Source organism: Protopterus annectens, chromosome 5.part1 (genome assembly GCF_019279795.1).
Source record: "Protopterus annectens isolate FY-2018-M chromosome 5.part1, PAN1.0, whole genome shotgun sequence".
Classification (NCBI taxonomy): domain Eukaryota; kingdom Metazoa; phylum Chordata; order Ceratodontiformes; family Protopteridae; genus Protopterus; species Protopterus annectens.
Window position 1 is genome coordinate 588,004,694 of NC_056736.1, and position 26,045 is coordinate 588,030,738.

The window sequence follows — 26,045 nt, forward strand, 5'->3', positions numbered from 1 at the left end:
AGGAGATCTAGCCGGTTTGTTACTCAAAAAAATTTCTTTTGATTGAAAGATTAAAAATCTTATTGTGGTATCTCTCCTACAGTCAAGCCTGGTTTAGTTATAAATGTTCTCGGAGTGAAATTGAGTTCTTAGATGTTTTTTTGAAGAAGGCTGACCTGAATCAGGTCTGTAGTGATATTAATGGTATATATAAAAAACCCACAAGGAAGAATGCACTACTACATAAAAACACTATGCATCCTAGGCACATTCCCCGTAACATGTTAAACGGACAAGTTTATCGTGTGATCAGACTTCATAATAATGATTTAGAGGCACAAAATGCCTTATGTGTACTTAAACAAGAGTTTTTGCAAAGAGGGTACTCTGAGAAAGAGATAGATACTGTCATTGACGAAGCTTGGACTCATAGAAGTGATAGATGTAAACCTTACTTTAGGGATGTAGTGAACGATGCACATAATTGTCAAGGTAGTGATGCTAGTTCTAATGATTTCAGAATAGTTTTCAGTTTTCGAGTGACATCAATGTGTATTGTGAGATTATAAAAAGAAACTGGCATATTTTACAAGTGATTCCTGAGCTAAAGAATAAGATTAGCACTGTTCCTGCTTTTTCTTTCAGGTATAATAAGTAATTTAAACAGCAATAGGCCAAATACAACACCAAACATACTTGTCATAGGTGACTCCATAGTCAGACACACTGACGTCCCACTCACCAGGCTGAACAAGGAGAGGGTCACAGTAAGCTGCCTATCGGGCGCTAGAATCCGCCACATAACACAAGCACTCTGGTCACTCCACGGCAAGTACAAATATGACACAGTCATTGTCCATGCTGGTGTGAACGACCTGAGACATACCTCCCTGGACTACATGAAAAGAGACATAGAGGAGCTCTCTGATTATGTAGCCCAGGCAGGTATGACCCTGACCCTGAGCAGTATCCTTCCTTCACCAAGAATGATGACACAATATAGAGACAAGATGATCAGCTTTAACAATTGGCTTAATGTCTGGTGTCATTCAAAGGGCATCCAGTGTCTGTCTGCCTGGGATGACATGCTTGACAAGCCACGCTGCTTCGCAAGGGACGGCTTGCACCTGTCACCCCTGGGATTCCGGATATTGGCTAAGGCTCTTGCCACCCCATAGTGCCTTTGTTAGGCAAGGCTCAAATTCTAAACCTACCACCCTAGAAAACAAAATGGGAAGAAGCTGAGGGTAATGCTGCTCAATGCCAGAAGTCTAAATCTCAAAATGCACGACTCGAGGCCCTTCTCAGTATGGAGAACATCGATGTCTGTGCTGTAACTGAAACCTGGTTCAAGGCTCCTGAGAGCACCCCGCACTATTAGGTTTTACCTCATATCATGCCGGCCCCAAAACCCGGACCACACCACAAAAGGGGGTGTATCCATATTCATAAAGGATACCCACACCTCCAGGTTGGTGGCAACGCATGAAGCTTCAGAAACCATCCAGGTGCAACTAACCATAGGCAAAACTGCTCTACAAATTGTAGCATGCTACAGGCCACCCTCTCAAACTCAGGAACCTCACACAGCCTTCCTGAAGACACTGGAGGGTATAAATGTATCTCCAAACACCATCATATTGGGTGACTTCAACTACCCGAATATAGACTGGGAACATTACTCAAGCCCTAACTTTCTAGCCCAACGGTTCCTGGAGTTCATAAATTCAAATGCCATGGAACAGCTAGTCACTGTTCCCACGAGATGAGAAAATATACTAGATCTCATTATCACAAACATGGGGACAAAATGCTCCACACTGGAAGTATATCCCTCATTGGTGAGATCTGATCATAAACTAATCTCACTCCCCACCCCAAACAAAAAAGACCACAGTGAAGAACTTCTGTAAAGCAAACTTCACACTACTCAAGACTGGTGTGGTATCCTTCAAGGCCCCTGAGCCAGTGGAAACCACAACCCAAGCTGCGAAAGCCCTTACAAATGCCTTCTATGAGCACCTCCAGGAATGCATGGATCAGGCAATCCCAAATAAAACCAAGACTCTTTCCACAAAGGGCAAACGTCCAGTCTGGTGGACCCCAGCCATTAACAAACTTTACAATAAGAGGAGAAAGCTATTACATGATAGAACAAAATCCATAAAAGGGAAGTCACCCCTGATCATTATTAGTAAAACAATACGAGCACTCATAAAATCAACTAAGGCCAATTTTGAGAGAAAAATTGCCATGGATTCAAAGGACAATCATAATGCCTTTTTCAGCTATGTTAGGAACCTGGGTGGAAACTCCCAGATATGCTCAGAATTAGTCCAAAATGATACAAAAATCACTGAACCCACAGACATTGCCAACATACTGGCAGACAGGTTCAGTGCAAACTTCACCCCCCCCCCCTAAAGGAGAGATAACTATCCCAGCAGAGTGTAGCCTCCCAGACATCTCAAATGCGCAGGTGAAAGCTGCTCTCTCTAAAGCTAAAAACACAGCATCAATGGGACCGGATGGTGTCCCCGGCTGTGTGCTACACGAGCTAAATGAGGAATTAAACCCGCACATAAGGCAGCTGTTTAATCTCAGCCTTACCACAGGATACGTGCCCAAGGAGTGGCATACGGCAACTGTGGTCCCACTTCACAAAGGCGGTGCCTCTACGGACCCTGGTAATTACCACCCCATAAGCTTAACAAGTCTAGTCTGCAAAGCTATGGAGAGGATCATAATGGAGCTCATAAAGAAAGATATAGGGGACTTGCAGACATTGGACCCGACCCAGTTTGGCTTCGTCAAGGGCAGATCATGCCTTTTGAACTTGGTCGACTTCTTGAAACAGTCACCAAGGCCATTGATGAGGGAAAGGCAGTCCATACAGCCTATCTTGACCTTGCAAAGGCCTTCGACACAATACCCCACTCGGGTATTTTAGAAAAACTTACCAGCTTAAATGTAAACCCATATGTCACAAGATGGGTTGCAAACTGGCTTAAGGACAGAACCCACAGGGTTAGAGTTGCTGGCGCTATGTCAGACTCCAAGCCGGTCACAAGCGGTGTCACACAGGGCTCGGTCCTTGGCCCCCTATTGTTCGGCATCTACTTCTCAGAAGTACAGGCCAACATGGGAGGACTTTAGCTGACAAAGTTTGCAGACGACTGCAAACTGGGCGCCATAGTGGAAAGTGCATCGGACACGGATATCCTTCAGAAGGGACTCACGGAAACAGATAGCTGGTGCCAGAGCCATGGCCTGAAGTTAAACGCCAAAAAATGTATAGTCATACCCTTTGGGAAAAACAAGGTAACCCCAAGCTACCATATGGGTGGCAATCCACTAAGCACAGAAGAGGTTATCAGGGACCTGGGGACCCAGGTTGACAGTGGCCTTTCTTTTGACACTCACATTGCTAAAGTGGTTAGAAAGACCTTCTACATTGCCCACCTGATCATGAAGGGATTCACATCCAGATCTAGTGAGGTCATTGTTCCCCTGTACTCTTCACTTATCAGAGCAATGATCGAGTACAATGCCCCATTCGGGATGTATCGCACCCGACATCTGCAGCAATTGGACAGACCCCAAAAGTTCCTCACCAAAAGGATAAAGGGACTCCAAAATCTGTCATATGCTGCCAGATTGAAAAAACTCCAGCTCTATTCAGTTGCATACCATCTGCTCAGAGGTGACATGTGCCTGACATACAAGGCCATGTCCAACCTGGAATTAATGGACATGCTCCACCTCAAAAAATCCAAATCCACCAAAACCACTAGAGCAAGCAACTTAAACCTTAGCACGGATATAAATAGGACGTGCTGGAGGGATAGATTTATCACTCAGAGACTCCCTATGCTGTGGAATAAAATCCCGGTCCATGTGAGGCAGAGCACCTCGCTGACTCTGTTCAAGAGAAATCTAGACCTGTGGATGGGAGATCGTAGGTTTACCCCGGGAATCATCTCGTGTCACTGCTGGACAGAGGCACAACAAACTAATGGGCACAGTATTTTTTCATATAAGGGGTGGCGTAAGCCACAAAAATTTGGGCTAGGCTTATAAATGCCTTAGGGCAGATAGCCTAGTATAAACCTATGAACCTATGAACCTATTTATGCAACAAAAATATTGTAAAGAGATCATATGAGTCTACGAGGTTAGGCATATTTCCTTGCAGAAGATGTTCTGCTTGTCCTTCAATTTTCTCCAATGTTTCGTACACACACCCTACTAAGAATTTTACTATACATATTAATTATTATGCTGATTGCCGTACTTCTAAAATAGTATATTTTGCCTACTGCCAACAATGTCACGTTCTTTTATGTAGGGAAAACCAATAGGCTTTTGAAGGCTAGCATATTAGAGCACATTAGGGATATTTGAAATCAGAAAAAGAATAACGCTTTATGTTATGGTAACTGATCCCTAACATAAATTTAGGTTTTTTGTTACTAAGGTAATTGATGCTAGCCCCCGAGGGGGAGACATTGAAACTACAGTAGAGGCAGCTGAACAAAAATGGATATTTTTATTAGATGCAGAGAGACCTCCAGGCCTGAATGGCACTCTTTCTGTTAAGCCTTTTCTAAAATTAAGGAGGCTTAAACATTGATTTTTATATTCATATTTATATTTATATTTATTTATTTACATATTTTTATATATAATAAATGTATATATATATATATATATATATATATAGGTTCATAGGTTCATAGGTTCATACTAGGCTATCTGCCCAAGGGCATTTATAAGCCTAGCCCATAGTTATTTGGCTTTCGCCACCCCTTTAGTTTGAATAAAACTATGCCTATTATTTTGCTGTGCCTCTGTCAAGCAGTGACACTGAAGTAATCCCTGGGGCATATCTGCGATCTCCCATCCATTGGTCAAGATTCCTCTTGAACAAGGCCAGCGAGGTGCTCTGCCTCACATGTACCGGGATTTTGTTCCACAGCATAGGGAGTCTCTGGGTGATGAATCTGTCCCTCCAGCACGTTCTATTAATAACCGTGTCAAGGTTTAAGTCTCCCCTTGTGGTTCTGAGGGATCTAGATTTTTGAGGTGAAGCATATTCATCAAATCAGGGTTTGACATGGCTTTATATGTCAGGCACAGGTCACCTCTGAAGCGGTATGAGACTGAATAGAGCTGGAGTTCTTTCAGTCGGGCAGCATAAGACATATTTTGAGACCCTTTATCCTTTTGGTGAGGAACTTTTGGGGCCTTTCCAGCTGCTGCAGGTGTCGGGTGAGATACATTCGAATGGGGCATTGTACTCAATCATAGGTCTAATGAGTGATGAGTACAGGGGACGATGACCTCCCTTGATCTAGATGTGAATCCCTTCATGATCAGGTGGGCAATGTAGAAGGTTTTCCTAACTACTTTAGCAACATGAGTGTCCATCGAAAGGCTACTGTCAACCTGGGTCCCCAGATCCCTGATGACTTCTTCTGTGCTCAGTGGATTGCCACCTATATGGTAGCTAGGGGTAACTTTGTTTTTCCGAAGGGTATGACTATGCATTTCTTGGCATTTAACTTTAGGCCATGGCTCTGGCACCAGTTATCCGTTTCTGTGAGGCCCTTCTGAAGGATATCTGTGTCAGATGTGTTTTCGACTATGGCCAGTTTGCAGTCATCTGCAAACTTTGTCAGCCATAATCCTCCTGTGTTTGCTTGTACTTCAGAAAAGTAGATGCCGAACAAGAGTGGACCCAGGACTGAGCCCTGTGGGACACCACTTGTGACAGGCTTTGAGTCTGACATGGCTCCAGCAACTCTGACCCTGTGGGTTCTGTCACTTAGCCAGTTTGCAACCCATCTTGTGATGTATGGGTTTACATTCAAGCTGATGAGTTTTTCGATGATACCTGAGTGGGGTATTGTGTCGAAGGCCTTGCCAGGTCAAGGTAGGCTGTATGGACTGCCTTTCCCTCATCAATGGCCTTGGTGACTGTCTCGAAAAAGTCAACCAAGTTTAAAAGGCATTATCTGCCTTTGACAAAGCCAAACTGGGTTGGATCCAAAGTCTGCAAGTTCCCTATGTCTTTATTTATGAGTTCCATTATGATCCTCTCCATGGCTTTGCAGATAAGGCTTGTCAAGCTAATGAGACGGTAATTTCTAGGGTCGGTGGAGGCACCGCCCTTGTGAAGTGGGACCACAGTCGCCACTCCATCCTGAGGTGAGGCTAAGATTAAACAGCTGTCCTAACTGGGTTTAATTCCTCATTGAGTTCGTGGAGCACACAGCCGGGGACACCATCCGTCCCATGGATGCTGTGTTTTGCTTTGGAGAGTACAGTTCTCACCTGGGCTTGAGATGTTTGGGGCTACAATCCTCTGGTATAGATATCTCTCCTTTGGGGAGGGTTTGCACTGAACCTGTCAGCCAGTATGTTGGCAATGTGTGTAGGTTCAGTAATCTTCACATCATTTTGAACTAATTCTGAGCATATCTGGGAGTTTCCTCCTAGGTTTCTAACATAGCTAAAGAAGGCCTTATGATTGTCTTTTTGAGTCCTATTTTTCTCTCAAAATTTGCCTTGGATGATTTTATGAGAGCTCTTAGTTTTTTACTTATAATGATCAAAGGTGTCTTACCTTTCCAGGATTTTGCTCTATTTTGTAGTAGCTTCCTCCTTTTGTTGTAGAGCTTGTTTATGGCTGGGGTCCACCAGACTGGACGCTTGCCTTTGGTACAAAGAGTCTTAGTTTTGTTTGGGATTGCCTTATCCATGCAGTCCTGTAGGTGCTGGTAGAAGGCATTTGTAAGTGATTCAGCGGTTTGAGTAATGTTTACCACTGGCTCAGGGGCCTTAAAGGAGACCACACTAGTTTTAGAAGTGTGAAGTCGGCTTTTGAGAAGTTTTTCACTGTGGTCTTTTTATTTCAGGTGGGCGGGATGAGGACCTCCAGCGAGATTAGTTTATGATCTGATCTCACCAGTGAGGGGTATACTTCGGTGTTGAACATTGTGATCCCATTTTCGTGATGATGAGATCAAGTATGTTTTCTCCTCTTGTGGGGATGGTGACTAGTTGTTCCATGGCATTTGAGTTTATGAACTCCAGGAACCTTTGGGCTAGAGTGTTTGGGCTTGAGTAGTGTTCCCAGTCTATATTAGGGTAGTTGAAGTCACCTAGTATGATGGTGTTTGGAGATACATTTATCGCCTCCAATGTTTTCAGGAAGGCCATGTGAGGTTCCTGAGTTTGAGAGGGTGGCCTGTAACATGCTACAAATTGCAGAGCAGTCTTGCCTATGGTTAATTGCACCTGGATGGTCTCCGATGCATCATGCGTTACCAACCTTGAGGTGTGGGTGTCCTTTATGAATATGGACACCCTCCTTTCTTGGTGTTGTCCGGATTTTGGGGCCGGAACGCATGATATGAGGTGAAACCTGATAGTGCTGGGGTGCTCTCAGGAGCCTTGAACCAGGTTTCTGTCACAGCACAGACATCGATGTTCTCCATACTGAGAAGGGCCTCGAAAGTGCATCTTGAGATTGAGACTTCTGGCATTGAGCAGCATTACCCTTAGTTTTTCCTTTTTGTGTTCCAGGGTGGTAGGTTTAGAATTTGAGCCTTGCCTAAAAAGGCACTATGGGGGTGGCAAGAGCCTTTGCCAATATCCAGAAGCCTAGGGGTGACAGGTGCAAGCCGCCCTTGCTAAGCAGCGTGGCTTGTCCAGCATGTCATCCCAGGCAGACAGACATTGATCCCTTTGAATGACACCAGAATTTAAGCCAATTATTAAAGCTGATCATCTTATCACTGTATTGTGGCATCATTCTAGGTGAAGGCAGGATACTGCTCAAGGTCAGGGTCATACCTGCCTGGGCTACAAGAGAGAGCTCCTCAATGTCTCTTTCATGTAGTCCAAGGAGGTACATCTCAGGTCGTTGACACCAGCATGGACAATGACTGAGTCGTACTTGTACCTGCTGTTGAGAGACCTGAGTGCTTGCTATGTGGATTCTAGCCAACAGGCAGCTTACTGTGACCTTCTCTCAGTCTGGTCTGGTGGCGCCAGTGTGTCTGACTATGGAGTCACCCGACAAGTATGTTTGGTGTTGTATTTGGCCTTAAGGGCAGTGACTGCTTTGCACACTGATTTTGTTGTTTATGTGTTGTTTGTGTGGTGTATTGAGTTTGCAGTTGCTTGGGTGTCTGCTTTGGAGGCCTCTGCTGTTTAGGTAAATTTTACTCAGAGCCTCAGTATGTCTTGTTTATGTGTTTGATTCAGTGGTGTGGGTTGAGTTATGTGAGACTGGTATTGTGGTGTGTGTAGTTGCCTTCTCCTCCTGCCTGGTCTTGCCAGTCCTGAGTTGAGAGCTCAGCCTCCAGTCTGGCTAAGTAGCTGCATCTCTCACAAGTGTTAGTGTTGTCCGTACATGAGGCAATTGTAACATTGTCTCAGAATTCCCAGATTCACCAACTGGGCAGGAGAGGACGCCAGCATCTGACCCACATGCTAGAAAGGATTATGAGTTGGTATGAGACAGAAAAGTAGTGGGCTTAGCAGGGAAGTGGGCACTCCTGGGGGTTTTGCTAGTGAGAGATTTGTATAATATAGGAGTGCTTGACCTGCAAAGAGAATGCTTATAAGACAAGGGATATGCTTATAAGACAAGTGCTGAGCTTTTTGAGAAGAAAAATAGAAGTGGAAAGCCACAAAAAATATACTTAAATCAGGTAAGGTCACTTATTTAGCTCTCTGCACCTTGGATTCCTCTGCTGGCCGCCACGGATCTGTGCTGAGTAGGTACAAGCTAAAAAACGCGCGTTTAGCGTGTTTTATATCAGGGGGCTGAAAGAAGCTAGGAACTGGCCCAAAACGACCAATAAACTACAAGTTGCTGGCTGAAACCTCACAAAACTGGACCAACAGGCAGCTCAATGGTTCCCACTCCCACTGGTAAGCAAGGAACTTCCTCTCTTCCAAATTAGGTAAAGAATCAGTAACAGGAACTGCAAACAAAGTCCAGGGATCAGCAAGCTCTGAAACTGGACTATTCTAGCTCAGTAAGGCGGGAAAACAAGAGATATTTTTTTGTTTTTTTTTTTTTTTTTTATATATATATATACTTTTTTAAAACATATATTTTCACATTGTACTGTATGTAATTTTAAAACATGTTTTTGTTTTTATACTTCTGTCTTTTTAAGATTTTTGTGTCCCACTTGATTGCATCAGCTGACTAATTAATGATTTAATTGACATTATATATGGATGCTGTGTTTTTTCTGAGTTTGTCTGATGAAGCGACAGTTTTTGGTCATGAAAGTGCTTACTCTGTTTGTTGTTTGTTGTTTTATTTGATTAAAGTCAGTGTCTGTGTAAGCTGGGTGCATTTGTTTTTCTTTTATTATGTTTTTACACCCAAACTCACCCTCAAGTTGCTTTTCTCCCTTCAACAAGCCTGGTTTATATCCTATTTCTCTGGCCTCCCTCAAAATGTCTGTTCCCGAGTAAATTCATCTTCATCCTATCCCTCGGGATGCAGGGTACCACATGGCTTTATCTTAGGCCCACTTATTAAGAGATGCTAGTAGGGAGAGGGGAAATATTATACCAAGTTATGCAGATGACACCCACATTTACATTTCCTTTCTACAAGAAAAAAAATGAATAAGGTGGATTCTCTGGCTGATAATCTCAAAGCCATCCCTTCCTTGCTTTCCAGTAATTAGTTGAATTTGAGCAGTGCCAAACCTGAGACTGTAGCAATTTGTGCTACTTTGAGAGACTCCAATGCACCTCACCTTCCCAAGTTCATTTTGTATGGTGGAAACAACTTGGTTTTGTTGACAGAATGCATAATTTAGTTAACTTGGATCATGGGTTGACAATTTGGGATCTGGTGTTACTTACTGTAAAGTCATCATGTTTCCAATTGTGAAACATCTCCAAGTTTAAGCACTTCTTGTCTCAAACTGATCTGCTTGTAGTAGTTTATGCCTTAAGTCTCATTCAGGCTGGATTACTCCAATGCCCTCGACCTGTGAATTCTCAACACCAAACTGGATCATTTGCAAAGAGTGCAGAACTCTGCTATTAGACAACTATCTGGTATAAATTAATGCCCACATCATACAGCTGTTCTGCACAACCTTTACAGAATGCCAGTTTGATTCTGAATTATCTACGATTTTGATGTCATTAGTATTGTCCAGCTGTGACTTGGCTCCCAGTTAACTGAAGAAGTTGGTGGTGTAGTACAGCCCTAACCATTTTTTGTTCTCCACCACTAAGTGGCTGCTAGTGGTTCCACAGGTACATGTTAAGAATTCTGATTTTCACTGCTTTTCCTTTCAGTCTATGCACCTGTGGAACTTACTATCTCATTGGTTTTGAGAGTTCACATCTTTGGCTGGCTTCCACATCTCTCTATCTTTTTGGGATTGCACATAAAGGTGTGAGAAGATTTGTGACTGTGATTATTGTCATGTTATTGCTTTCATTTAATTATGTCAGTTACTACTTTTATATGTGTCATACACCTAAACAAATTTGAAGTTGCAGTTAAAAATAATTGTATGCAAAAAGATGTGTTAGCATTAATTTAAAAATGCATTTTTAGTATACTTTATGGTTACGTATTTTTGCAAACTGGGTTTCTTTACAATACATGGATAGCTAAATGAAATTTTGCCTAAACCTGCCATTTTTTAAGTGAATGACAAAGCCTTGTCATTATACTCAGCATCCAACACTGCTAAGAGGTGACCTGCGTCTAGCATACAAGGCATCCTCTGACCCAGTACTAATGAATTTACTGCAGAACAGCAATCAAATGGTATCAGAAATACTCAGTCTAGGGATCTAAATCTCCCCTGCAACATCAACAGAACGGTTTGGAGGGACAAGTTTATCTCACAGAGGATACTGCTGCTCTAAAACAGACTCTCTCCATCCAACATAAAATAAAATTCATCCCTGTCCACATATAAGCACAACTTGGATCTAAGGATGGAAAACAGAACATTTTCCACCCCCTGTACTACTAATGGACAGAGGCAGTTCCTAAACAATTTACCCCATGCATGGCTACCCTCAAATGATCTATGGTAGGATCCTAGTTGTTATTACTAAGAGTACTATATAATTATGGACCATAGGATACATAAGGCCAGTCTAACAACAAATGGGATAGGTTAATTCAAGCACCAAAAAGGAAACTGGGTAGACTTAAAGGAGAACTCCATCCCAATGTCAAGTTTTTCTTCCAAAAAAGTGAGTTCCCTTACCTGTAATCTAACACCAAACATGCCAAACACTGAAAACTATCAATTAATAATTATTCCATTTGTTTTGTGTTTGAACTTATTTCTGTTTACCTTTCTTTCCTGCATTTGTCTCATCATCTGTTACACCACGAAGGCTACCAAGAGTGGCAGGGTAATTAGGTCAAGTCACCTATTCTAGCTACAAAGCCATTAAGAAAACAATAGCTCTTAAACAATGACATTTAAATGTGCCTTATCAGTTACAGATTGCCAGCGTCACACCTTAGATAACTAGTGTAACCTGGAGTTTGAACAAAGTCAGGGCTTTCAAGCTTAGTTTTCAGTTACAAATGAACAAGGCGACACAACTTTTTTTTTTTACTTATTACAAATGAGTTGTGTTTTCCTTTAATCAAACAGTGAGTACGATAAATAAAAAAATCATCTTTTTTCTTATTTTTCATTGCACAGTGGTGCAGCGGTTAACGTTGTCGCCTCACAGCAAGAGGTTCTCCGGTTCGATTCTTGGCTGGGGTGCCTTCTGTGTGGAGTTTGCATGTTCTCCCTGTGTTTGCGTGGGTTTCCTCCGGGTACTCCGGTTTCCTCCCACATTCCAAAGACATGCATTTGGAGCATTTCTCCCCGGGCCTCCGCTGAAAACAGGATCTGTGGAACCTAGTCGGACATTCCCGGTCAACAAATGTTAAATAAAATAAAAAAAAAAAAAAAAATTTTGCATGTTTCTATAGTTTATTTTCTGTAAAAGTGCATGTTTCTTCTGGTGTTTTGTTACAGCATTTTTGTATTCCATACAGAGTTTTGTTGAGGCAAGACAGTGATCTGGGGAAGGAAGTTTAACATTAAAGGCTAATTCTAGCTACAATATTAAAAACTGTGTATGCAACACAAATCATCTCAGCCGAAGTAACACTTATTAATCACAGGGGTCAGACACCTGAACAGTGAACTAGAGTTGCTACTTTGAAAAGAATGATTATCTAGGTTACCTTTTAAAGCCTATCATTCAAACATTCCTTAAAATGCAGTATCAGATTTGACCACTAATGAAAATCAAAAGGAGAAACTAATTGAAAATGTGGATCGATGCTAATAGTCAAAAGTAGGTGGTCACAGTACTGTTGTGAGCGGATGGGAGAGAGGAACACAGTGAATGATCCCAGCATCCTACAGATTTCTCTCTGCCCCTCTAAAATGTCACCAGGATGGTGAAGGCGTTGACAGTAAAAAAAGTTATGTTACCCATGGCAGCCCCCATTCAGGACATTTTGGGGTGCAACAAATTAGTAAATAATAATAATAATAATAATGACTTAATTTGATACAGATACATTAGTAATGCATAAAAGGTTAAGATATTCTGAAAATTATAAGTTTTTCAGTTTTTGGGTGTGGTTCTCAAGGGCATTTAGCCTGGTACTTATCTATGAACTTATAAACTATATACAACTGAATTTACTGCAACAGTATGTTATTTAAAAAAGACAAGAAGAAATACTGGGTTACAAACAAATCCACTGCACATTCATTTAGGCAATTAACCATGTATACAGTCTGAAAGGAAGATTATGATTTGAAAATAGGATTTGTGGATCTGAGAGTTTAAAGAGGAACCATCCAATAGTTTGGTCTAAACCATGTCAAATTAGTACAAACATCATGGCTTCAGCTGGAAATATTTTTAACCACAACAACCATTTTTGGGTCAATCTATTGATCTTATAGGGTGTCCTCAAGGTGGACTCCCTGCCCATTAGTCTATGTATCAGGACATATATGTCTTGCAGATTGTGGGAACCTTCTTTTTCCCATGCTCAGGTGATCACATTTCTAGCTGCAAGGAGAATCAGCTGCAGCAAATCATACACAGCACCCATTAAGGTGAGCGATGGGTCATGACGGATCAAAAACAAAAGCTCACTTACATTAACTTTGCCTGGCCATAGCTTAGCAAAAAATCAGCCAGTCATTTTTTTAATTCATTTAACTTGGCAAACTCACTAGGCATAAGCATCTCTTCAGGGGTGATCCAGGAAACTGTCCGGTGCTCACAATATGCAAAAAGAGAAGGAGTAATCAAAACCAGGACTACAAGATAAAGCATGTTAGCAACTCACCGTCATATTCCTCTGTATTAAATACAGTTCCAAAAATACTGGTTGTTCCCTTGAACTCTTGTGGCAGGAGAGGTAGCTTACATCCTTCTTAGTTGTAAAGGGGTGAAGGCTTAGTGTGTCAGTTATTGTAAAAATGTCTTAGCTCTGGTTTAAGCACTTGGGCTTCAGGCCAATTATTTTACATTAAGAAGGTTTGTGATCTACACTCTTGTGGGAGGATAGGGAACCTTCTGCCCTGTTGAGCTGGGAAATGCTGATTGAAGGCTTATTGTGCCTGCTTATCTGAACTGTTTTTTTCTGAATTAAGTGCACTTTGTTATAGCACAGACTAAATTCAGACCTGCTGAATCTAGTTCTGTTTGTATAACATGAGCACTAAAGCACGTCATCTTTTGTTGGAGAGGGTTAGAACTCAGCTGACTGAAGGTTGCTGGAACAGGGCTAAGTTTTGAGCATTTTTATTGGTTAATTTGTTCATTTGTTCATTTGTTTAAATCAGTTTGCTCTTGTTTGCTACATAAGCAAATCCAAGCCATCTGCTGATCTCTGCAAAACTTAAGTAGAATTTTTCACTGTATATTGTACTTTTCAATTGCATTTTTCCATACCACTGCTTATTTGAACTGTTTTTTTTAATAGTTGCACTTTGCTTGCTGTAGCATAGACTAGATACAACGCTGCTGACTCTAGTTCTGTTTGTATAACTTGATCCCTAAACCATGCCATCTTTTTATTTCAGAGGGTTCTTCTATACCCTAGTGGCAGGGTTGTGTAGTTAGAACTCAGCTGATTGAAGGCTGCTGGAACAGGGCTCAGTTTTGAGATTTTTTATTAGTTAATTTGTTTAAATCAGTTTGCTATCATTTGTTGCATAAGCAAATCCAAGCCATCTGCTGATCCCTGTATGTAAAACTTAAGTAGAAATTTTCACTGTATATTGCGCTTTTGAACTGGATTTTTACCATATCACTGCATATTTCAACTTTTTTTTTTGTTCAGAAATTGTTGTAATTTGTTTTCCATAGCATAGACTAGATTTAGACCTGCTGAATCTAGTACTGTTTGTAAAACATGAGCACTAAACCAGGCCATCTTTTGTTGGAGAGGGTTTCCCAGGACCGCAGTGGCAGGAGTGTGTAGTTAGAACTCATCTGATTGATGGTTGCTGGAACAGGGCTCAGTTTTGAGCTTTTTTTAGTTGGTTAATTTATTTAGATCAGTTTGTGCTTGTTTGCTACATAGCACCATGTTTATGCATTGTGCACTGCCTCTCAGTGGAGGGCATTGTTGGTGATTATAGATGCAAACACTTTTTCCTGCAAATTTTCCCTTAATACTCTGCTGGTGCTCCACTGGTACGTTCTCGTGATTGTCTCTCACTGACAGGTGATACATTCAGCAAAGTTCCTGAGGTACCAACACAGATCCTATCCACTAGCCTTTTGTATTTTTGTCCACTTTTCCTCTCCTCTACTTAACCTGTTCTTTCCTATCCACTCCCTGTTTTCTGCCCACATCAACTTACCTAGCATTATGGATGGACATTTTCTCACAGTTTCTCGAGCCAGCCTCGTCGACATGGGTATTCCGAGGCATGGAGCAATTGCCTCATGTACACTGACAACCCACTTCTTCTAGTCCACACAAATTCATTATGTGAGAGATGCCTCTATATCAAGAACCTAGAATCCAAGCTGTCTCACTCAGCAGTCAGTCCATCTGATACTAAGCAGGTTGTCAGCATGCACACCTCACCTCCTGCACCTACCAAACCAACAAGACATACACCTATATATGTGGAGGTCCTTTCAAGAAGCTTACATAACATCAGAGACCTCCCAAACATAAACACAAGCACACTTCACATAATACATCCTCTGCAGAACATAGTCCACATAATATATCACACACCAGTGTCTCACCAGTCAAGCCCCTAAGGCATAACACAAAAAAATACATCTTAGTCATAAGCAACTCAGTTGTGAGACACAGAGATGTCCCCCTCACCAGGTTGGATAAGGAAAAGGTCATGGTCACCTGTCTGTCAGGTGCCAGGATCCACCGCATCACACACACACTCATCTCTCAACAACAGGCATTGTTATGACTCTGTCATAGGATCATAGGAAGTTACTTAGCTATTGACCCTGAGGCCACTGAAAGCCTAGCCAAGAGTTTAGCCCATGTGTAGACAAGTCAACACACAAAGCCCGTGTCCAGCAGGGACACAGGTGGAATCCCAGGTGTGTATTTTCTGTTTCCTATCCAGTTATCCAGGTTGCACTTATAAAGGGATAATAAAGTACTCTGTTTGATGTGGAGAGGGAGTCTATTCCACAAATAGTAAATCTCTGGGACACAAATCTGTCCCGACAAGCCCTATTGATGTCACAGACCAGGTTGAGGTTGGCGTACAGGTTAGTCGAGTGGAGCTTGACTTGTGGATATGCAGCAGTCCCATCAAGTCATAGTCCATGTTGGTGTGAATGACTTGAGATGTAGTTCACCAGACTGTAAGAAGAGAGACACGACCAAGCTCTCGAATTATGTACCTTAGGCAGGTATGTCCCTAGCCTTAAGCAGCATTTTACCTTTGCCTAGTATGATACTTCAATACAAACAAAAAATTAATGACTTCAACAACTGGCTTAGTTGCTGGTGTCATTTAAAGGGGATACAGTATCTGTCAGCCTAGGATGACATGGTCGACAGACCTCAATGCTTTGTCAGAGATGGTCTTCATCTGTCACCCCTGGGATTTTGATTACTGGTTAAGGCTCTTGCCACCCCCAATGTGCATTTTTTAGGTAATGTCTCACAAACAAAATTCCTGACATAAAAATACCCTCTAAAAAAGGTTACGCTGCTAAACACTGTAAGTCTGAACCAGAAACTGCACTCACTGGAAGCAGTCCTCACCTTGTAAAATGCTAACATTTGTGCAGTCACTGAGACCTGGTTTAAAGTTGCAGACAGCACCCCAGCTATACCAGGTTACATTTCCTTTCACACGTTCAGAACACAAACTGAAGGTGTGAGAACTAAAGGACGTGGTGTATCAATATTCACGAAAGAAAATACAAGACTGGTTAAACAGCACAATTCCCTTGAGCTACTTCAGGTGCAATTGACTGTAGGTAAGACCCCTCTTCAGGTCACTGCCAGCTACAGGATCCCCTCCGTGAATCAGGAAATCCACTCACTCTACTTGGATCGACTTGAATCAATCAGGATACAACCAAACACACTGGTTTTGGGTGACTTTAATTAACCATCCATAGATTAGGTAAATTATACATGTTCTAACTCACTTGTCCAAAGGTTCATGGACTTCATTAACTGCAGTGCCCTCAACCAGCTGGTTGACATACCCACAAGGGTGACCTCTCTCTGGCATACACGGTGATCACTGACCCCACCTTGATGGGACTGCTGCATATCTGCAAGTCAAGCTCCACTCAAGTAACCTGCATGCACGGCCTCAACCTGGTCTGTGACATCAACAAGACTTGTTGGTGGGACAGATTTGTATCCCAGAGACTCCCCATCTATGGAATAGACTCCCTGATCACATCAAGCAGAGTACCTCTTTACCCCTTTTTAAGCGCAACCTGGATAACTGGATGGGAAACAGAAAATATACCCCTGGGATCCCATCCATCTCCCTGCTGGACACGGGTATTGGGTGTTGATTTGTCTAAACATGGGTTAAACTCTTGACTAGGCTTATAAGGGCCTCAGGTCCAATAGTCTAGTAACCTCCTATGATCCTATGGGAACACAGGTTGAACTTAGTTAAGCTTGTAAAGGCCTTGGCGCCGTTAGATTAGGAACCTCTTATGATCCTATGAAAACCCATATAAGGTATGTTGAAAATGTATAGTAAAGATGTTAAGAGATAGTGAAATTAAGAGGCATTTCATTTAAGGATGACAGTTTCACTGGTAATAACACCAAATGGCATTCCTATCATGGTTTCCTATCAGATCTACAAGATCTGAAATTGTGGATCTCAAATGTCTTAAATTTAAATTGCCATTCTAAAAAAAAAAGTACATTTTGAAATGCATTGTTACACCATTTCTGATTCTGCAAGGTATCGCTGGCTTTCCAGTGCTGCTTAGGGGGCGCTGCTACTATGGTCATGCTACTTAATATACTCCATATGGTACCCTGGAAAAGAGGATACTCCAAAATACCCCAACCTCAGATTTAGCACATATTTCCCCATTTAAAAACTTGTAGTTCTGCTATTCCGTGGACCCACAGAATTTTAAGGGGTACCTCACCATTACATGTGAAGGAAGGACTAGACATGGAATGAATACCAAGTTTAGACAATATGTGGTTTTTAAACATTAAATTCACTAAGTATGAAACAGAATTTTGTTAACGTCGCAACTACTAATACATTTAAATATATTCTTCTTATTTAAATATACTAAATGTAAATGTCGCATATCGTTACTATGTAATCCATTTCATACATGAAACCTGCTGATCCATTTCAGAGTTGCAAACAAACCTTTCTTAGCATGGGACTTTTTTATTGCAAGCTACAGCACTAAAGCATGTGGCCTCATGGGTTAAGTGTTGGACTAGACTGCAGATGGTCCTGAGTTCGAAGCCAGGGAATGCAAACTTTTCTTATCATAGTTTGACATTGCAGTTTATACAAATAAAGTGGTACTGTAAGGAAATAACAGTGGAATTGTATATTCCAAAAATGGGCATTTAAAAGGCTGAAGCTGAGTACAAACAGTTTTAATAACAGTAATAGATGTACACAAAACAAACTGGTGAGTGCTTTCGCAGCTTACCCGCTTCTTCAGACCATGAAAAAATAAAAGACACTTAAAACCTTATATACAGATAATCAGCCATACAATTAAAGGGTGTCAGATCACATCACAGGCCTAAAGCAGATGCCCTACGCTGACCGCCTTAAAAAACTCCAGCTATACTCTGTCGCATATCGTCTACTCAGAGGCAATATCTGCTTAACATACAAGGCCATGTCAAACCCTGAGCTGTTGGACATGCTACACTTAAAGAAATCCCAATCCCTCAGAGCTACACGCTCCAGGGATCTAAACCTTGTCATCACAATAAACAAAACATGCTGGAGGGATAGGTTCCTGACCCAGAGACTCCCCAGACTCTGGAATAGATTACCCATACATGTCAAGCAGAGTGCCTCTTTGGACCTCTTCAAGAGGAACCTTGACGATTGGATGGGAGAAAGGAAATTCACCCCAGGGATCACGTCAGTCGCCCTGCTAGACAGGGGTCCAAGAAAGTAAATAATGTGGGAAGAAATAGCCAGGGAATTGTTATGGCTAGGCTTGTATAGGCCCTAGGGCTGATAGCCTAGTACCAACCTATGAACCTATAAACCTATGAACCACACTTACGCAACGAGCAAGGCTTTCGTTTTTTTCTTCTTCCCTCATTTGACACAGTTCCATTTTCCAATTAAAATGTAAATTAGCTATGCAAATAAATCTGCATTGTTCCTCTCTTCTGTGCCATTCGTAATTGCCTTACTCAGTCCGTGCAGTAACCCCCATCATTTTAACAGAATAGGATTAATTAGTGTTCAGACAATTCATTTTCGCAGTATTTGCTTTGACAGAATGAAATGTGCCAGATTAATATTTCTACAGCAAAGTTAGTCTTCTTGAAAAACAATATTTCTAGATGTGATTGAACAAATTTACAACGTTGATCAGGTTTTTAGGTAACCAGGAGCAAATCACATTCCTTTTATCAAATTAAGTTCAAACTGCCTTGTCTTTCAGTAATCTGCTCATCTGGATTTTATAGGCTCATAGACCGCTACTAGGTATGCACTTCAGGAGACCACTAAGGAGCCTATCCTAAATTCCAATTGCCCAATTCCTGGTTAAGTGACTTGTTCAAGGTCATGCAGTAGGTAAACGAAGCTTGAGGGAATCAAACCCTGTACCACAGGAAGTATCTTGTTAACAGCTCAGAGCCTTAGTGCACTACACTAACTATCAGACTTACTGCTCTAACTTCTGAAGGTAAAAAGTATGTTTTACTTAACTGTTGTCTGCAAGGCTACAGTCCAGGTTGTGATGATGTGAGGTAGTGCCAGCTATCCCAGGAGAAGTAGTGTAGTGGATGTGTAACATATGCCAGCATAGCTAGCTGGTGTTTTGTAAAGAATTATATGTCATTTGTATATCAATCTGATCTGTACAGATACTTGTGTTCAAAAATGTATTTGTAAAGTTGCTTGTGTTTAAAAATGTACCAACAGTGGGTCCAGCTGGACAGAAAGGAAAATTTACCTGTATGTCAGACTGTACTGAAACTGTGGAAATTAATATATTGTAACAGAGGATACTGGGAGAGAAGAGGTTAATCTCAGTCCAGCTAACTTTGAAAAATATTTTGAAATTAATGAATGCCATAAAGATTGTATCTCACTGGTCTCAATGCAGCCTCAGACAAAAGGTCTATACTTTGAATCTTGCTATATTGTCTCCAGCAGTGAACTAATTGCTAACCTGGAAGGGTGGAAGTGTTGAAAGGGTTTTATGGCTTTCAGATGCTGTAACACATCTTAGCAAAGCTCTATCTGTGTGCATGGTAACACATATGTGCTAAAATTCTGGTTAAGTTTCTAGGAAAGGGGGGTAGTATGGAAACCAGACATCAGATGACCAGATGGATGTGAGGTCATTCTGTAATTCAGCAAAATGATGTTTTAATACTAGATGAGACTCAAGTCCCAAGGCAGTCTGTTTTTGGAACCTAACAAAGAAGAACCCCCTCATCTACTTCATCTTGCCTTGTTTTAGTTAGTAACCAGGGAATAATAATTCTTGAGATCAGTCAGGAAAATATAGTGAGATTAATTAAGTATTGTTTTTCTGTAACTATGTGAACCTGTCCATATTTTTAATATTTCCCATGTCTGAAACTCTGGTGTTTATTGTAAATAAATATTAAGTATTTTCATGTTCTTTTATTATTATTAAATATATTTATATATTTAAACTTCTCATTGTGGCTCGTCCTTTAGAGAATATTTTAACCTTTGAGAGTACTTATATTTATTTTGTGACACTGTAGCCACTCCTGCAATCCTTATTGTATTAGTCAAGGCACTACCATTTGTATTAGTTTTAATTTCACTCAGTATAATTGGGTAACCCTGTAAGAACCTTAGATTAACTGGCTTTGGAGCATCTGGTATAGTCTGGCAGAGGAGCATAGCTAATAAACCTGTGCCGGCCTTTCTCAGGGATGTGTGAGTGTGTGTGTGTGTGTGTGTGTGTGTGTGTGTGTGTGTGTGTGTGTGTGTGTGTGTGTGTGTGTGTGTGTGTGTGTGTGTGTTTGTTTGTTTGTTTGTTTGTGTGTGTGTGTGTGTGTGTGTGTGTGCGTGAGCTACTAGGAGCAGGAACATGGAGAACTGGTTTCACAGAGAGGGTGTTGGAGGATGTGGCTCAGATACACTGCTGAGGACTCAACTCTACAGCTGTGCCAGTGGGGAGTCTTATTGGCAGCCTGGAGATAGATAGAAAAACCCAGAGCCAGACTGAATGTGTGTGCTCTTAAGGAAAATTGTGCTTGATGCAGAGAGCTGCATCTGGAAATACTGTGTGTATCTATTTTTGTTCCAAGATAACGTCCTTCACTGGTGTCAGTGGTGAGGATTCAGGCTCCTTGATTACTGGGCAAGGGGAGAGGATGTCATGGAGGATGTGGCTTAGAACACTCGGCTGAGGACTTACAGCTGTGGTCAGTGTGGAGTCTTATTTGGGGCCTGGTGAGAGAAGGAAAACCAGCCCTAGGACAGGAGTGTGTTCCTTGTGTGCTCTTAAGGAAAATTGTGCTTGATGCAGAGAACTGCATCTGGAAATACTGTGTATATCTATTTTTGTTCCAAGTCAACATCCCTCACTGGTGTTAGTGGTGAGGATTGAGGCTCCTTGATTACTAGCCCAGAGGAGGGAAGTCACACAGGTGTCCACCTAATACTCTAGAAAACAAAATTAAGTACCTTTTTTCCTGGTGCCTAAGATACTGAGTGGCATGACGGATTCCTGGTTGTGTCCTGTGTACTAAGTTCAGGGTTCAGTTCTTATGTTTGCCATGTACACACATTTATTATTTAGTGGAGTTAATCATATGAATGCACTTAATGCCATTGTACTGTCTTTCACTGATCAGCTGTACATCTAAAGTCTGCATGTTCCTTTTGTGCCTTTATAGGGGATTTTCTTTCTGGACTGTCTTTTCACCCTCATACCAGCAGCATGATAGTTGATTTTCTATATTTAAGCTGTAATAGCTATTGCACTTACCCTTCATCTTGCAGACCATTTGGGGCAGAAAAGTATTCATAGTGGTCTGGATTATTTTATAATTAACAAATTAAGAATATGATCTATCCAGCTCTACAGACTTATGCCCTGACCTGCTATTACCTATTAAACTTTTTACCTATGATTTGCAAGTAAACCTGTTCTATAGCAAGTATACAGAAGATTGTTGTAAGCAAACCTGGAAAATGTTTTTCTAGTTATGTGAATTACTGTCTATCAAGTTTTCTTACATAATGAAAAAAAAACTGCATACTATGCCTACCAAAGAATTATTCAAATTTTCCCGATTTTTATTGTCTCATATTAGGGCTTTTTTAACTTTCCTTATACTTTTTTCATTCTTTATATAACCATGACAATTTCTTTCATCTTTGGTTTATTTATTATTTATTTTATTTATTTAACATTTGTTGACCAGGAAATTATTTTCAGCGGAGGCCTGGAGAGAAATGCTCCAGATGCATGTCTTTGGAATGTGGGAGGAAACCAGAGCATCTGGAAAAAACCTATGCAACCAGAGGGAGGACATGCAGACTATGCACAGAAGGCACCCCAGCCGAGAATCGAACCGGAGAACCTCTTGCTGTGAGGTGACAATGCTAACCACTGCACCACTGCGCTGCCCAACTCAGGAAACTGCAGTTGTTGCTGCAAGCATAACATGTGGGACTGCAGTTTAATGGGTTCACAGTAAAGAAAGACACCCTTGCATTTATAACTACAAGTAGTGTCTTTAACAGCTTGTAATTTTTTTAATCTCTCCAAGACTTTTGGGTTTCCAATACCATGATGGGAATAAACCCCATTCCTAAGTCTATGTATGATTAAAGTTCATGAAACTGGTATTGTTTCAATCTTTGATGTTAACCAAAAGTGCTCTTTGCAGCACCCAAGATGTGCCCAGAACTGACTCCTTCTGCAGTTCATACAGTTACATCTATTGGGAATGTATCTAAATACAATTGTAAATTCTTTTTTATGAGATCCATTGCTCCTACTACTATTGGAGCTGTCTGGGTATCGTTCTTCCACATTTCCACTATTTCTGCCTGCAGATCCTGTTTGTTTATAACTTTGTGTCTCCCTGTACATAAGACACTGTAGTCACTGGGTGCAATGATTTCACTAATCAATGTTACTTTTGTCTTCTTTTCATGGACCACTATATCTAGTTTTCTCACATCTATTTTTTGAACTTTTGGTAATGGATGATCCCATATGATATAAACTTCATCATTTTCTATGATGCTTTGTGGCTCATGTTTTCTGTGTTTTTCAGCCACTTCAGTAACATAATGTTTGCACAATCCCCAGTGCAATAGTCTTGAAACATTATTATGGCTTTCAGTATACAGTCCTTCTGCCATTAGTATGTCGCAACCAGCAACTAAATGTGCGACTGTTTCCAGTTCTATTTTACAAAACCTACATTTGTCTGTTCCTCTGACATGTTCAGTAGACTTGGTAAACTAACTTGTACATAGTCCGCTATCTTGGGCCACCAATGTTAACCTTTTGTCTTTTGGTTTAAATTCACCTCTCCTTAACCGTTCATGCATTAAGTCCTGATCGACATGTAGTTGTTCCAAGAGTTTCTGCACTTGCAACTACATTTATGCCTTTTCCACATTTCTGGCCTTCTCATCTGATCCTTCTCCTAATATTTCTTCCTTTGTTTTTTGGCACATTCAGTTGCTGCCTGATTTTTATCTACTTTGTGTTTGATTTCTATTCCCATTCACAAATGTCAAAGGTCATGCTGCTAAATGCTACGAGTCTTAACATGAAACTGCACTCATTGCAAGCATTCCTCCCCTGGAAGATGCTGACATTTGTGCAGTCACTGAAACTTGGTTCAAAGCTGCAGAGAGCACCTCAGCCTTACCAGGTTACTCATCCTACCATACTTTAAACCCCAAATGGAGGGGTACAAAGCCAAAGGATGTGGAGTTTCAATATTTATCAAAGACATACACACCTCCAGGCTGGTCAAACAGTATGACGCACAGGAGACACTCCAAGTGCAGTTAACTGTTGACAAAACACTTATTCACATCATAGCTAGCTACACACCCCCAACCACGACTCAGGATGCTTACTCCACCTATTAGGATTTATTTGAATCTATCAAGACTCTAACTTGATCCTGGGCAACTTTACCTACCCAACCATAGAGTTGAAGACCTATTCTAGCCCAAACACCATTGGCCAGAGACTCCTCAACTTTGTCAGTGCCAATGCATTGAATCAGCTGGTTGACACTCCGACAAGAGATGAAAATATCCTGGATATGGTACTAACCAACATGAGTACCCACTGTAGCAGCCCTACAGTGTCATCCTCCTTCGTAAGATCTGACCATAAAGCAATCATTTTCAAAGTCACCATCTCCCCTGACCCCTGCCTTGCCAGGGTCAAACAAAAACATTTTTCCAAAACTGACTACAACATCCTGAGACAAGGTATAAGCAGCTTCACAGCCACTGTCCTTTCAGTTGGAACAAACACTAATTTCCTAGCCTACACCAAAAAACTATATGAGCACCTACATGGCTGCATGGACTCAGCAATACCTGACAGAACCAAATCATCTTCCTCAAGGAAGAGTAAACCTGTCTGGTGGACAGCAGCAATAAACAAACTCTATAATAAAAGGAAAAAATGCTGTCCAGGACCAAGAAGGAACAGGTGTTAAGTTGAAAGCAATCACTCCTTTGTCTGAAGAAGCAAATAAGTTCAGTGGTGAAATCCTTTAAGGTTAACTTTGAGTCCAGTTTGGCCACGTCCACTATGGACAATCACAAGGCCTTCTTCACATATGTCTGCAATCTCGAAGGTAACACCCAAGTCTGTTCTGAACTGGTGGTCAAAAACACCACATACACAAATGCCGTAGATATAGCCAACCTGCTGCCAGACAGGTTCACTGAAAACTTCAACCCCTTGACCCCCACCAATCAGTAAACTAGGACATCCCCAGCACCTGCCCCCCTCCCCTAATCACCAGGAAGCAGGTCTTTAATGCCCTCTCAAAGGCAAACAATACAGCCTCCATGGGACCTAACAACATCCCTGGCTGCATCCTACATGAACTCAGGCAAGATCTCTCAGCACCATCAGGCACCCTATTCAACCAAAGCCTGAGCACTGGCTTCATCCCAGCCAAACAGAGGACAGCCACTGTCATTCCTCTAAAGAAAGGTGGAGGGTCCACTGACCCAGGCAATTATAGGCCCATCAGCCTAACTAGCCTGATCTGTGAGGCCATGGAACGCATTATCATGGAACTTATAAACAAAGACATTGGCAACCTCCAAACGCTTGACCCCACACAGTTTGGTTTTGTCAAAGGGAAATCATGGCTGTTAAACTTGGTCAACTTCTTCGAAACAGATACCAAAGCCATGGACGAGGTGAAGACAGTGCATATCATCTACCTTGACCTAGCCAAAGCCTTTGACATTATTCCCCACTTGGGCATAATAAATAAAGTCTCCCAGCTAGGCATCAACCTGTATGTTACCAGATGGGTAGCTAACTGGTTCACGGATAGAACCTATTCAGTCAAAATAGGGGAAGCCACCTCTAGCAGTAGGCCCGTAATGAGCAGCATACCCCAAGGATTGGTCTTGGGGTCTCTACTGTTTGGGATATATTTTTCTGAGGTGCAAGCCAAAATCAGTGGTCTGTGGCTGACCATGTTTGCAGATTACTGCAATCTGGGCTCTGTCTTAAATTCCTCTAGTGATGTGAATATCCTCTAAGAGGGCCTTACCCAAACTAATAATTGATGCCAGAAGCATGGCTTCATACTGAATGACAAGAAATGCATCATGATCCCGTTTGGGGAAAATGGCGTCCCCACTCATTATCACAATAATAACAATGTATTACGCATGCAATCATTCGTGAGGGACTTGGGTACCCAGACTGATAGCAACCTGACTTTTGACCACCATGTTGCCTCCATTGTATGGAAAGCTTTCTACATGGCCCACCTCATAAATAAGGGTATTTCATCCAGGAACAAGGAGGTCATAACATCCCTGTACTCCTCCCTTATCAGACCCATTATCAAGTACAATGCCCCCCTTTGGCATGTACCTTGCCAAGCACATGCAGCAGTTGGAGAGACCACAGAGGTTCCTGACCAGGAAAATCCAGGGTCTCAAACACCTAGCCTATACAGATAGGCTAAAAGCCCTGTCCCTCTACTCAGTCTCATACAGACTGCTCAGAGGTGACCTGTGTCTGACAAACAAGGCTGTCTCAGACTCAGCCTTGATGGAGTTGCTACATATCTGTAAGTCAAC